Below are 10,080 nucleotides of genomic sequence, written 5' to 3' on the forward strand. Positions count from 1 at the left end.
ATAGGCATTCTAACATATAGTCACTCACACCTGTAAACTATAGGCATTCTAACATAGACATAGTCGCTCACACCTGTAAACTATAGGCATTCTAACATAGACATAGTCGCTCACACCTGTAAACTATTGTATTCTAACACAGACATAGTCACTCACACCTGTAAACTATTGTATTCTAACGCAGACATAGTCACTCACACCTGTAAACTATTGTATTCTAACACAGACATAGTCACTCACACCTGTAAACTATTGTATTCTAACACAGACATGGTCACTCACACCTGTAAACTATTGTATTCTAACACAGACATAGTCACTCACACATGTAAACTATAGGCATTCTAACATATAGTCACTCACACCTGTAAACTATAGGCATTCTAACACAGACACAGTCACTCACACCTGTAAACTATAGGCATTCTAACATAGACATAGTCGCTCACACCTGTAAACTATTGTATTCTAACACAGACATGGTCACTCACAACTGTAAACGATAGGCATTCTAACACAGACATGGTCACTCACACATGTAAACTATAGGCATTATAACACAGACATGGTCATTCACACCTGTAAACTATAGGCATTATAACACAGACATGGTCACTCACACATGTAATCCCAGCACTCAGGAGGCTGAGGCAAGATAATGGTGAGTTCAAGGCAAGCCTGGGCTACACAGAAGGAAGGAAAATCAGCCAAGTGTGATGGCACACACCTTTAATCCCAGCACTAGGGATACAGAGATAGGGAGATCTCTGTGAATTTAAGATCAGCCTGGTCTACATATACAGACCCTATCTCAAATTTAAAGGCGGGGAAAGGGGGCTGTAAATTTCAGATACTAAACATTAGAACAAATCAGAACCTTTTCCTTTGCTCTAAGAAGTATGCTCTTTTAACTGTATTTTCCCCATTATTCTGGAAATTAAGTAAAGCCATCTCTTGGTACTTTTTAGGAAAACTTACAAATGAGTTATTTTCTAAGAACCCTTTACATATCAGGTTTGGGAACTTAAGATGACTATTCCCTAGAAGGAATACATGGGGATCAGACTTATCCTGAAAAAAAGGAATCTATAGAGGTTCAGTTTACCCTGACAGCATAGCTAAAAGATGTCAGGAAAATGTAGCCCAAAACAAAAACTGCTTTCATCCTAGCTATTAAACAAAGTGGAAAGTCTATTTAATAAATGTTTGTTGTTTTTAAATTCACTAAAGGGAATGGATTTCATTGGAAGAGGAAACAAATGTAGACAAGGCATTTGGGGATGTTCTGGAGAGGACATCTAAGCTTTGTCAAGCTTGTCGAAGGCACTCGCCACCAGTTCCATGTGGCAAAAGAAAAGCTGTTTCCATACCAGTGATAAAGGAAATGGAAAGTTAAATGGAATAAAAAAGAGTTTCTTAGTCTTAAATGCTCCAGGAAGAGTGGGTTCGGTTAGAAAAGCCAGCTCATCGAGATGAAGTGTTTGTGAACATTTGGAAAGGACTTTTGAGCTTTCCCAAGGTCTTTGCAAGATGTCACACCAGTTCTGTGCTGGGACATAATTTCACTTGAATTCTAACAACATGGTTGTGATTGCACTTAACCTACAAATACACAAAGTATTATGTGTCAGTTAATATATATATATATGTATATGTATATATATATATATATATATATTACATTTTTAACAAGTTGCTTTTAATTTCCTGTAGGTATCTGTGTGTGGATTATGTGCACATGAGTGAACAAGCATGCCGAGGCCAGAAAAGGGTATCAGACACCCTGAAGCTGGAGTTACAGGCAGTTGTGAGATGCCGAAACTGTAGGTGCTGAAAACTGAAATGGTATTCTCTGAAAGAACAGCAAGTGTCCTTAGTCACTGAGCCCTATATTACATTTTTAATACAAAGAGTTAAATCTCAAATAGCAGACAATTAGTACAAACAAGAGCCTTTTCCTTTGGTTATTGCAGCGATGCCAGACTTCAGCTCTGGCCTTCTTAATAACCTTCCAATTCTTGTCTTTGTGTTGTTAAGGTCCTGTGTGGCCCAGGCTGGCCTCACACTCATGCTATTGCTTCCTCTGTCTGTGTGGTAGCAGTATAGGCCTCCACACTACAGCAAGCTCTGTTAACTGTGTTCCTATCAACAATGGTAAGAGCAGGGCATAGTGGCTCACACCGTTAATCCTCGGACTCCGGAGGCAGAGGCAGGCAGATCTCCATGATTTCAAAACCAGTCAAGGCTACATAATGAAACCCTGTCTCAAAAAAACAAACCAATGAGAAGAGTAACTTCTAACTTACAATTGAAATGGAAGACAAGCAATGATAGTGATAGGTTTTTCTAGAGGTAACTGAGCATGCTCTGGAAGAACAGAAACGAGGAAGGCAGGAAATGAGGGAAGACAGGAGAGAAGCTGATTAAGACAGAAGTATATACATACAAGAAAGGAGAACCTTGACGCCCACTTGTTAATGGGTGAGGGGGGTAATATGCACAAGCATGTGCAGGTGTGTGTGGAGGCCAGCAGTCAAAGTCAGATACCTTCCTCTATGGCAGGGTTTCTCAACCTTCCCAATGCTATGATCCTTAAACACAGTTCCTGATGTTGTGGTGACGGACCCCCCCCCCCCCCCCCGCAACCATAAAATTATTTTTGTTGCTACTTCATAACTGTAATGTTGCTACTGTTAAGAATTATAATGTAAATATCTGTGTTTTCTGGTGGTCTTAGGTGACTCCTATGAAAGGGTCATTCAACCCCCGAAGGGGTTGTGACCCAAAGGTTGAGAACCACTGCTCTATGGCTCCCCCACCTTATTTTTTGAAACAGTGTCTCTTACTTAACCTGAAACTCACCATTTTGGCTAGACTGAGAAGCAGTGAGTGCCAATGATCCTCTGGACTCCACCTCCCCAGGGCGTACACCACCATGCCCAGGGTTTAGAGGTGCTGGGGGAGTACCCTCAGTCCTCATGCTTGCTCCACAGTACTTCATAGACGGGGCCATCTCCCCAGGCCCTGTTGCTTGGAGTTTTTACTTGTTGAGGTTTTGTTTATGAAAGTGGGGGAGGGAGAGACAGAGAAAGAAACAAAAAGCAAAAAAAGATAAAGGAGCAGAACAGGATGTATTCTTATTACTCTTTCATGTAAATCGGCTTTTTTCATCTCAACACTTCTTTTGAAGGGAAAAAAAACCCAAATGTAGGATGATGCGTGTGATTCCTGAAATGTACGCTATTGCGGACTTACACTTCTGCAGTAATCAGCACTGAGAACAGGTAGAACATCAGCCAGGTTTTTTGCATAAAACCACAGTGGTCCAGCTATGTCGCTGCAAAACATTTTTTGTTTATACTTTGGCCTTGCAGGACCTATGCAAATATTGAGCTGATAATGCACTGCATAAAATTCAGTACTAGGGCTAGATTAGGCAAGGGCAGAAACAGCAAGGAAGCCCTCAGCGTCGTTAACACATTCCTGTGCACTGGCTCTTTCTAAGGTCATTGCTTTCACACTGAGTCTGAGCTTTTGGGAGACAGTGGGTGTTAACTCCCCATTGTAAGACAAATTGCTAAACAATAATAATAATAATAATAATAATAATAATAATAATAATAATAATAAAAACCTGGAGCCAGATATTGGAGTGAAAACCAAAAGATCAAAGGAATAGGACAAGCCACAGCCAACCTCACCTTACTGACTCCTCAGCCTCCAAAGACACCAACTTCCTGTACACCCATGCCTATATGCCTTTCTGTTCTGCCATCTCACTTCCTCTCTCCACCCAGCTACATCACTTCCTCTTTCTGCCCAGCTCTATCACTTCCTGTCTGTCTGTACAGACCTCCAGACCTCCATGGTTAACTAGTGTTGGAATTTAAGGCGTGTGCCACCACACCTGGCTCTGTTCCCAGTGTGGCCTTGAACTCACAGAGATCCAGACGGATCCCTGCCTCCCACAAGCTAGGATTAAAGGCGTGTGCTACCACTGCCTGACTTCTATGTTTACTACAGTGGCTGGCTTTTTCCTCTGGTCCTCAGAGAAGCTTTACTGGGGGACACAGACAAAACACCACCACTCCCCATGGCAGCATTCTATGAGCCACACTCTGGGAAGAACTATTTAGGAATAGACAAGGACCCCCAAAACGCCACCATTGCCTAATGATTCCCATAATGCCACTGTGGTCTGGCAGTGCCTGGAAGGATCAAGCCGAAGCACTAAAACAAGATAAATACATGTGGCATCAACTGGAAACGAAGGGACAGCCCCACCACTCTTTTGCAAACAATATAAGAAAATCCAAGGGAATCAAATGAGATCTATTAGAACAGAAATAAACAGCAAAATATAAAAATCAATGGTTTTCACTTAAAGTAACAGCAATCCATTGGGAAATATAATAGGAGAGAATATTCCACTCATAATGTGAGTTGAAAAAGAGAGAGATCACCCAAAAGAAAAATGGGCAAAGAATATTAACAAGCAATTAACAGAAATATGCAAATGGCCAATTAACATATGAACAGATGTTCAAACTCAATAATAATCAAAGAAATATAAATTAAAACAAGATGCTATTTTCCCCTCATGAGAATTGAAATGATTAAAAACATGGGTAATGCCATATCTTGACATGAAATGTGGAGGAAAAAGACACTGTGATACAAACAGTATTACTCAAAGTCGAGACAGGAACAAAGAGCACCCTCAAGTCGGGTAAATATATGAGCATTTACACAGACTGATTCATGAGGATGTGAATACTGAGAGAGAGAGAGAGAGAGAGAGAGAGAGAGAGAGAGAGAGAGAGAGAGAGAGAGAACCACGGATAGTGCTGTGCCCACTGCTACAAGCCAAAGAGGAAAGCACCTGTGACCTCCAGTCAAGGGAAGCCCTCGACAACTTCACAGGTAGAGCCAGGAGAAGCAATACCTCCAGCAGGACCATCATCTAGAAGGCAGGAAGCAGTGCTTCCAGGCTAGCCTCCCAGACACTAACAGAGGAGAGGACAAGGGATGCATGGAGGGAAGCCAAGATGCCCAGAAAAGGGCAGTGGAAAATATGCAGCACGTACATGTGGGACCAGCATAAACTAGGAAAGCCAACTTTGACAAAAATGCTCTGTAAGTAAAAGGTTTAAACATTCACATAGAGCAAATGTTTGATTAGGTGTTTTTTAATGAAAAAGAAAAACATCAATCCATGGTAGTTATTTCTAAAAGGGCTAAGAAGAGAAGCTCAGGGCCCTGGCATCAGCCAGATCTAGATTTTCATCTGTTTCTAGATAGTCAATTTTGACAAAATAAAATAAAATAAATCAGAGAAAAAACAAAACTGACCTGGGGGAAAGCATTTAGTCACAGATTTTCACCACCAAACCATGGTAAATGCATTGACTTCTGAAATTAAACAGAAACGCAGTTTAGAACAATGATAACAGGCCAGCTAGAGGACTCAGCATGTGAAGGTATTGGCCACCAAACCCAAGGACCTGAGTTTGATCCAGAGGACCCGCATGGTAGAAGAAAATAACTGATTCCCTAGAGCTCACACACAGACCATAAAATACACACATTAAATACAAACACACAGGTACACACACACACAAACACACAGGTACACACACAAAAATAAATATACAATAAACAAAATTTAAAGAATAAAAGATGTCCAGATCCAGGGACTTGGGTCGTCCTGTTCTCTCTCTTCCCTCCACTCAGTGGCCCCCTGTCCTTTCCCAGACTTGACCATCACTTCCTCTTTTTGGTGGCTTTACATTCTCCCACCAGTATGATGAGTTCCACCTCTAGCCATAGGAAACACTGACTTGTATTTTCCAAGCATTATGGTCAAAGAGGAAAAGTTCCCCTGATGTTTCAACTAAAATGATCCAGAAAATGCCACTCACAGGGCAGACATGGGTCATGTGGGTCTGGGCAGACATGGTTGACATGGTTCAGCCATGAACCAATCCCCTAGCAAAGCATGGGATAGGATGTGGCAGTTGGTCCTTTCTGGCACATATGTCCACCTTCTGAACAATATATGAAAAATTTTAATGGACATACACCCACAACCACATATTTTAAATAAAGAATAACACACACACACACACACACACACACACACAAAGAGTAATAATGCTATATAAACAGTAAATAGTAATCTTGGTCAAGTTATTCAGTGTCCCTGAACCTCTATATAATTAAGGGGGTTGGGGCATCTTATATGATAGGGTACTGTAGAGCTAATCTAACTCTACCTTATTGTTCTTATTGTTAGCAAACGTAAAGGTCACAGGCCTGTGCCCCAAGCCAGCTTTGGCAACCTGTCTTCAATAAGCCAATTAATCAAATTAATAGTAGAAAACAGAATAAAAGAGACTTACTCGATCTAATCACATTGACAAGAGGGACAGAGAGCTCCAGTGACTTCTCCACATCATCTTCTGGGTCCTGACATGAGATCAAAGTTTAAACAGTGGACCAAGGATGTGCACACCTGAGCAGTCCCAGTCAAGGTGTGGTCCTTGTCACCACTGACCCATCACTGTCGGGCCTTCCATCTCATCTGAAGGTGCTCTGACAGATTGCTAACTGTATGAAACCTCCTTCCAGGAAGTAAGTTCCTCATTGGTCGAGCTGGAGTTTTCCCTCCAGGTCCCGCCAAGCCCTGGCAGACTGACAGCCCACTTATAAAATAAACACACAGATGCTTATATTGCTTACAAACTGTATGGCCATAGCAGGCTTCTTGTTAACTGTTCTTATATCTTAAATTAACCCATTTCTAGTAATCTGTACGTTGCCACATGGCTTGTGGCTTACCAGTACCTTATATCTTGCTTGTCATGGCAGCAGCTGGCAGGTCTCTCTCTCTGCCTTCCTGTTCCCTCAATTCTCCTCTCTGTTAGTTCCACCTATACTTCCTGTCTGGCTACTGGCCAATCAGTGTTTTATTTATACAGAGCAATATCCACAACACTTCCCCTTTTCTTCTTTTTCAAAAAGGAAGGTTTTAACTTTAACATAGTAAAATTATATATAACAAAACAATTATCAAGCAAGAATTACACTTACAATATTAAAGAAGATATCCTATCTATCTTATATTTGTGAGTTTAAGGTTTTATATCTAACTTATCTTTATCATAACTAAGGGAAATTGTAACTATCTAGCTTCAACTACATCAAAGACCTCAGCTAAGACATTTCCATTTGGAAGTTTGTCTTCTTCTTGGCACAAAATGGCCTACTGGGCAAAGAACTGCCCTTGCCTCAACTGCTGACATTATGAATGCCGTCCTTTCTGGACAAGCAGGACACAAGGAAAGCGACCACTGTACTCTGCCAAGACAGGGTAAGATGGTCTTTCAGAATTGCTGCTTCTGAAAATGGTCTGTCAAATACTCTAAGCCTGTAGCCAATTTGAATGCACCAACAATGCTGAGAAATATTAGGTGACTGTCCAGGCTGCCAGCTGCCTCAGTCTACTCTTGCAAGATTCCCAAAAGTTGCTTGCATCCTCCATTTCTCAGGTACCATTATGTTCCTTCTCAGGTCTTTGATGGGACTGAAGACTAGCAGTTATAATTACAACTTAATATATATATATATATATGTATATATATATATATATATATATATATATTCTTAGATAGAACATATTAAGTATTAGATTCAGGTTCTTTAGGATAGGACACCTTTTGGAATGATCTTTGTAACATGCCATTTACCTACACTCTAGACTTCTCTGGATTTTAGTATGTGTTTCTTGCTTGATATTGTTCACATTGATTGTAGTTCCATCTTATCTAGGTCATTATCCCTCATTACTCCTGGACAATATTTGATAACCATTCCTTTGTATATAGTCTTGTATTAGGTTAGAACCTTCTTATTTAGACAAAAGGGGGAGATGTAGTGGGTAGCCATTCCAACTTTAATCTGGAAGTTCCAACCCCCATTGAGGCTTCTGTAACTGTCACACCTACAAGGCAGGGCCAAGAGAGGACCTTGAAGACCCAAGATCCGGATGCACCACTTCTCTTGGTTCCTGGACCATGGACGCTGGAGGTAGATCGAGCAGAGTTCTCCAGAGAACACCGCCAGACTGCGCCAGACTGTGCTACGTCTTCCCCAGACCCTGCTACCTACCTATCCCTTCATTTGTAAGTTACGCCACTAAATAAACCTCCCTTTTAACTACGTGGAGTGGCCTTAATAATTTCACCAATACACTGGCTGGGCTTTACCTTCAGCTTACATGTAATTCCTGGGGAAATGCCATTCTTTTAGGGTCCATTGTTTCAACAGTCTGATATTCAGATTGAGAGCCACAAGTATCTTCTTTTCTGCAGGCCAGTTACATTATTGTCCTTGCAGTTCATATTATTTTATTTTCTAAAATAACATACATTGCTTTTAAACAAAAGAAAGATTTCTTCATAGTAGCCAACAACATTAATTGCAGAAGAGTCATCACTTATATTTATTATTAACAATTTAAAATTTGAATTGCCTTTAGAGTTACCATTTACAAAATACCTGATATGCTGATAGTTACTATACTATGTGTTTTCCAGCACTATGTGTTTTCCATATGCTATCAAATTTATTCCTTACAGATACTTCACAAAGAAGACGTAGTTCCCATTTTATTTACAAAACTGCCTTCATGTCACAGTGTGGAAGCAAAGCAGTGGTACAGGAATCTTTTCTAGGATTTTGTGTTCATTATTATTCATTTGTTAATAAGCTTTGCAGAATATTTGAAGAACTAGACATAGAAGTTTTATAAATTCCTGTGTGGCTGCTAGCAACAGCTATAACATAAGTAAAAGGCATTCTGGTCACAGTGTCTGCTATGGTTTCGATGTGTCTCTAGAATCACATGTAAACTCAGTCCCCATTGTGATAGTATTAAGAAGTGTAGTCTTTTGGGAAGACTTTAAGTCATGAGGTCACTGACCTCATGAATAGAATTAAAGCCCATAGAAAAGAGGCTTCCGAGTAAACTGATCCTTCTGCCATGTAAGGCCACAGCACGTGTGACAACAGAAGCATGTAGCAATGAGTGGCCATCGTAAAAGCAGAGAATGAGCCCTCACCAGAAACCACATCTATTGGTGCCTTGAACTCAGACTACCCAATGTCCAAAGCTGAAAGAAATAAAACTTTATCACTTCTAAACTGTTTAGACCAGGTATAAGAAGAATAGATCCTGCATCTCCCTATGCTCCACTGCTCCGACTTTTAAAGATGAGCTATCCCCAAAGCAGTAAGAAGCCACCTGACTACTGGACAAAGACCCCAAGACTGAAGCTAGAACACGAATGCTGATGGCCATTGTTTACCCAGAATCCTTGGCGAGCTGCAGCCTCTCCCGTTTTCTGCTGTCTCTGCCATCTGAGCAGCTGTGTCCAGGGCTGTCGATGAGACGGGACCTACATGTCCGTCAGGAAGTTTCTGTGAGGCTCCAGTGTGATGGCAAAGGTAAAGCACACAACACAGTAACTGCTGGTGCTAGGCATTCTGTAAATGGTAAAGATAAAGGCAATTCAAATTTAAATCCTTGGTAATGTGTATACCTGACGGGTTTTCCTCAATTAGTCCTGTTGGTTTCTTTTCTCTCAAAATAGAAACATCATTATCATGACACTGACAAGTTCTTTCAAAAAATAAAATATGTATATTAATGCATTTTCAACTTGCAAAATGTCATAAAAGGTGCTTGTATTATTTTCCTCAACATTTTTTCTTAGGGTGTCAAGACAACTGATTTAGAAAGAATATCACCCATAGATAGAGATGGGCAGTGTTTAAGTAAGTTCCCATGATTAGTTAAGGTTAAGGATGCTCAGCATACACTTACCATGCAGCATTACAATTAAATACATGAAAATTAAACAGAAAGGTTGGTGGCCTGAGGGAAATAGTGCATCTCATTCTGACTCTCAGTTTCTTTTCTCCATGGCTTTGCTAAAGCTACAGTGAAGGCTTGATTGGTGAGCGTGAGTTGGCTGGCAGGTTAACCTTTCTACACTACAGGATTTGGGTTCAAAAGCT

At 40.7% G+C, this 10,080-nt stretch overlaps 1 long non-coding RNA gene across 2 annotated transcripts; it reads right to left on the reverse strand.

The window, feature by feature from the left end:
* Window positions 1–3,599: 3,599 nt before the first annotated feature.
* Window positions 3,600–9,836, reverse strand: LOC143273966 (uncharacterized). 2 transcript variants are annotated; one of them, XR_013052336.1, is made up of 4 exons: window positions 9,369–9,836; window positions 8,268–8,415; window positions 6,402–6,468; window positions 3,600–5,412 (listed from the first exon to the last, which is right to left on the reverse strand). It is a non-coding gene; the product is annotated as an uncharacterized LOC143273966 (long non-coding RNA). The 2 variants fall into 2 exon arrangements; XR_013052335.1 differs by lacking the exon at window positions 9,369–9,836 and having other exon boundaries at window positions 8,268–9,334.
* Window positions 9,837–10,080: the final 244 nt, after the last annotated feature.

The sequence above is a fragment of the Peromyscus maniculatus genome, chromosome 6, assembly GCF_049852395.1.
Source record: "Peromyscus maniculatus bairdii isolate BWxNUB_F1_BW_parent chromosome 6, HU_Pman_BW_mat_3.1, whole genome shotgun sequence".
NCBI classification, from domain to species: Eukaryota; Metazoa; Chordata; class Mammalia; order Rodentia; family Cricetidae; genus Peromyscus; species Peromyscus maniculatus.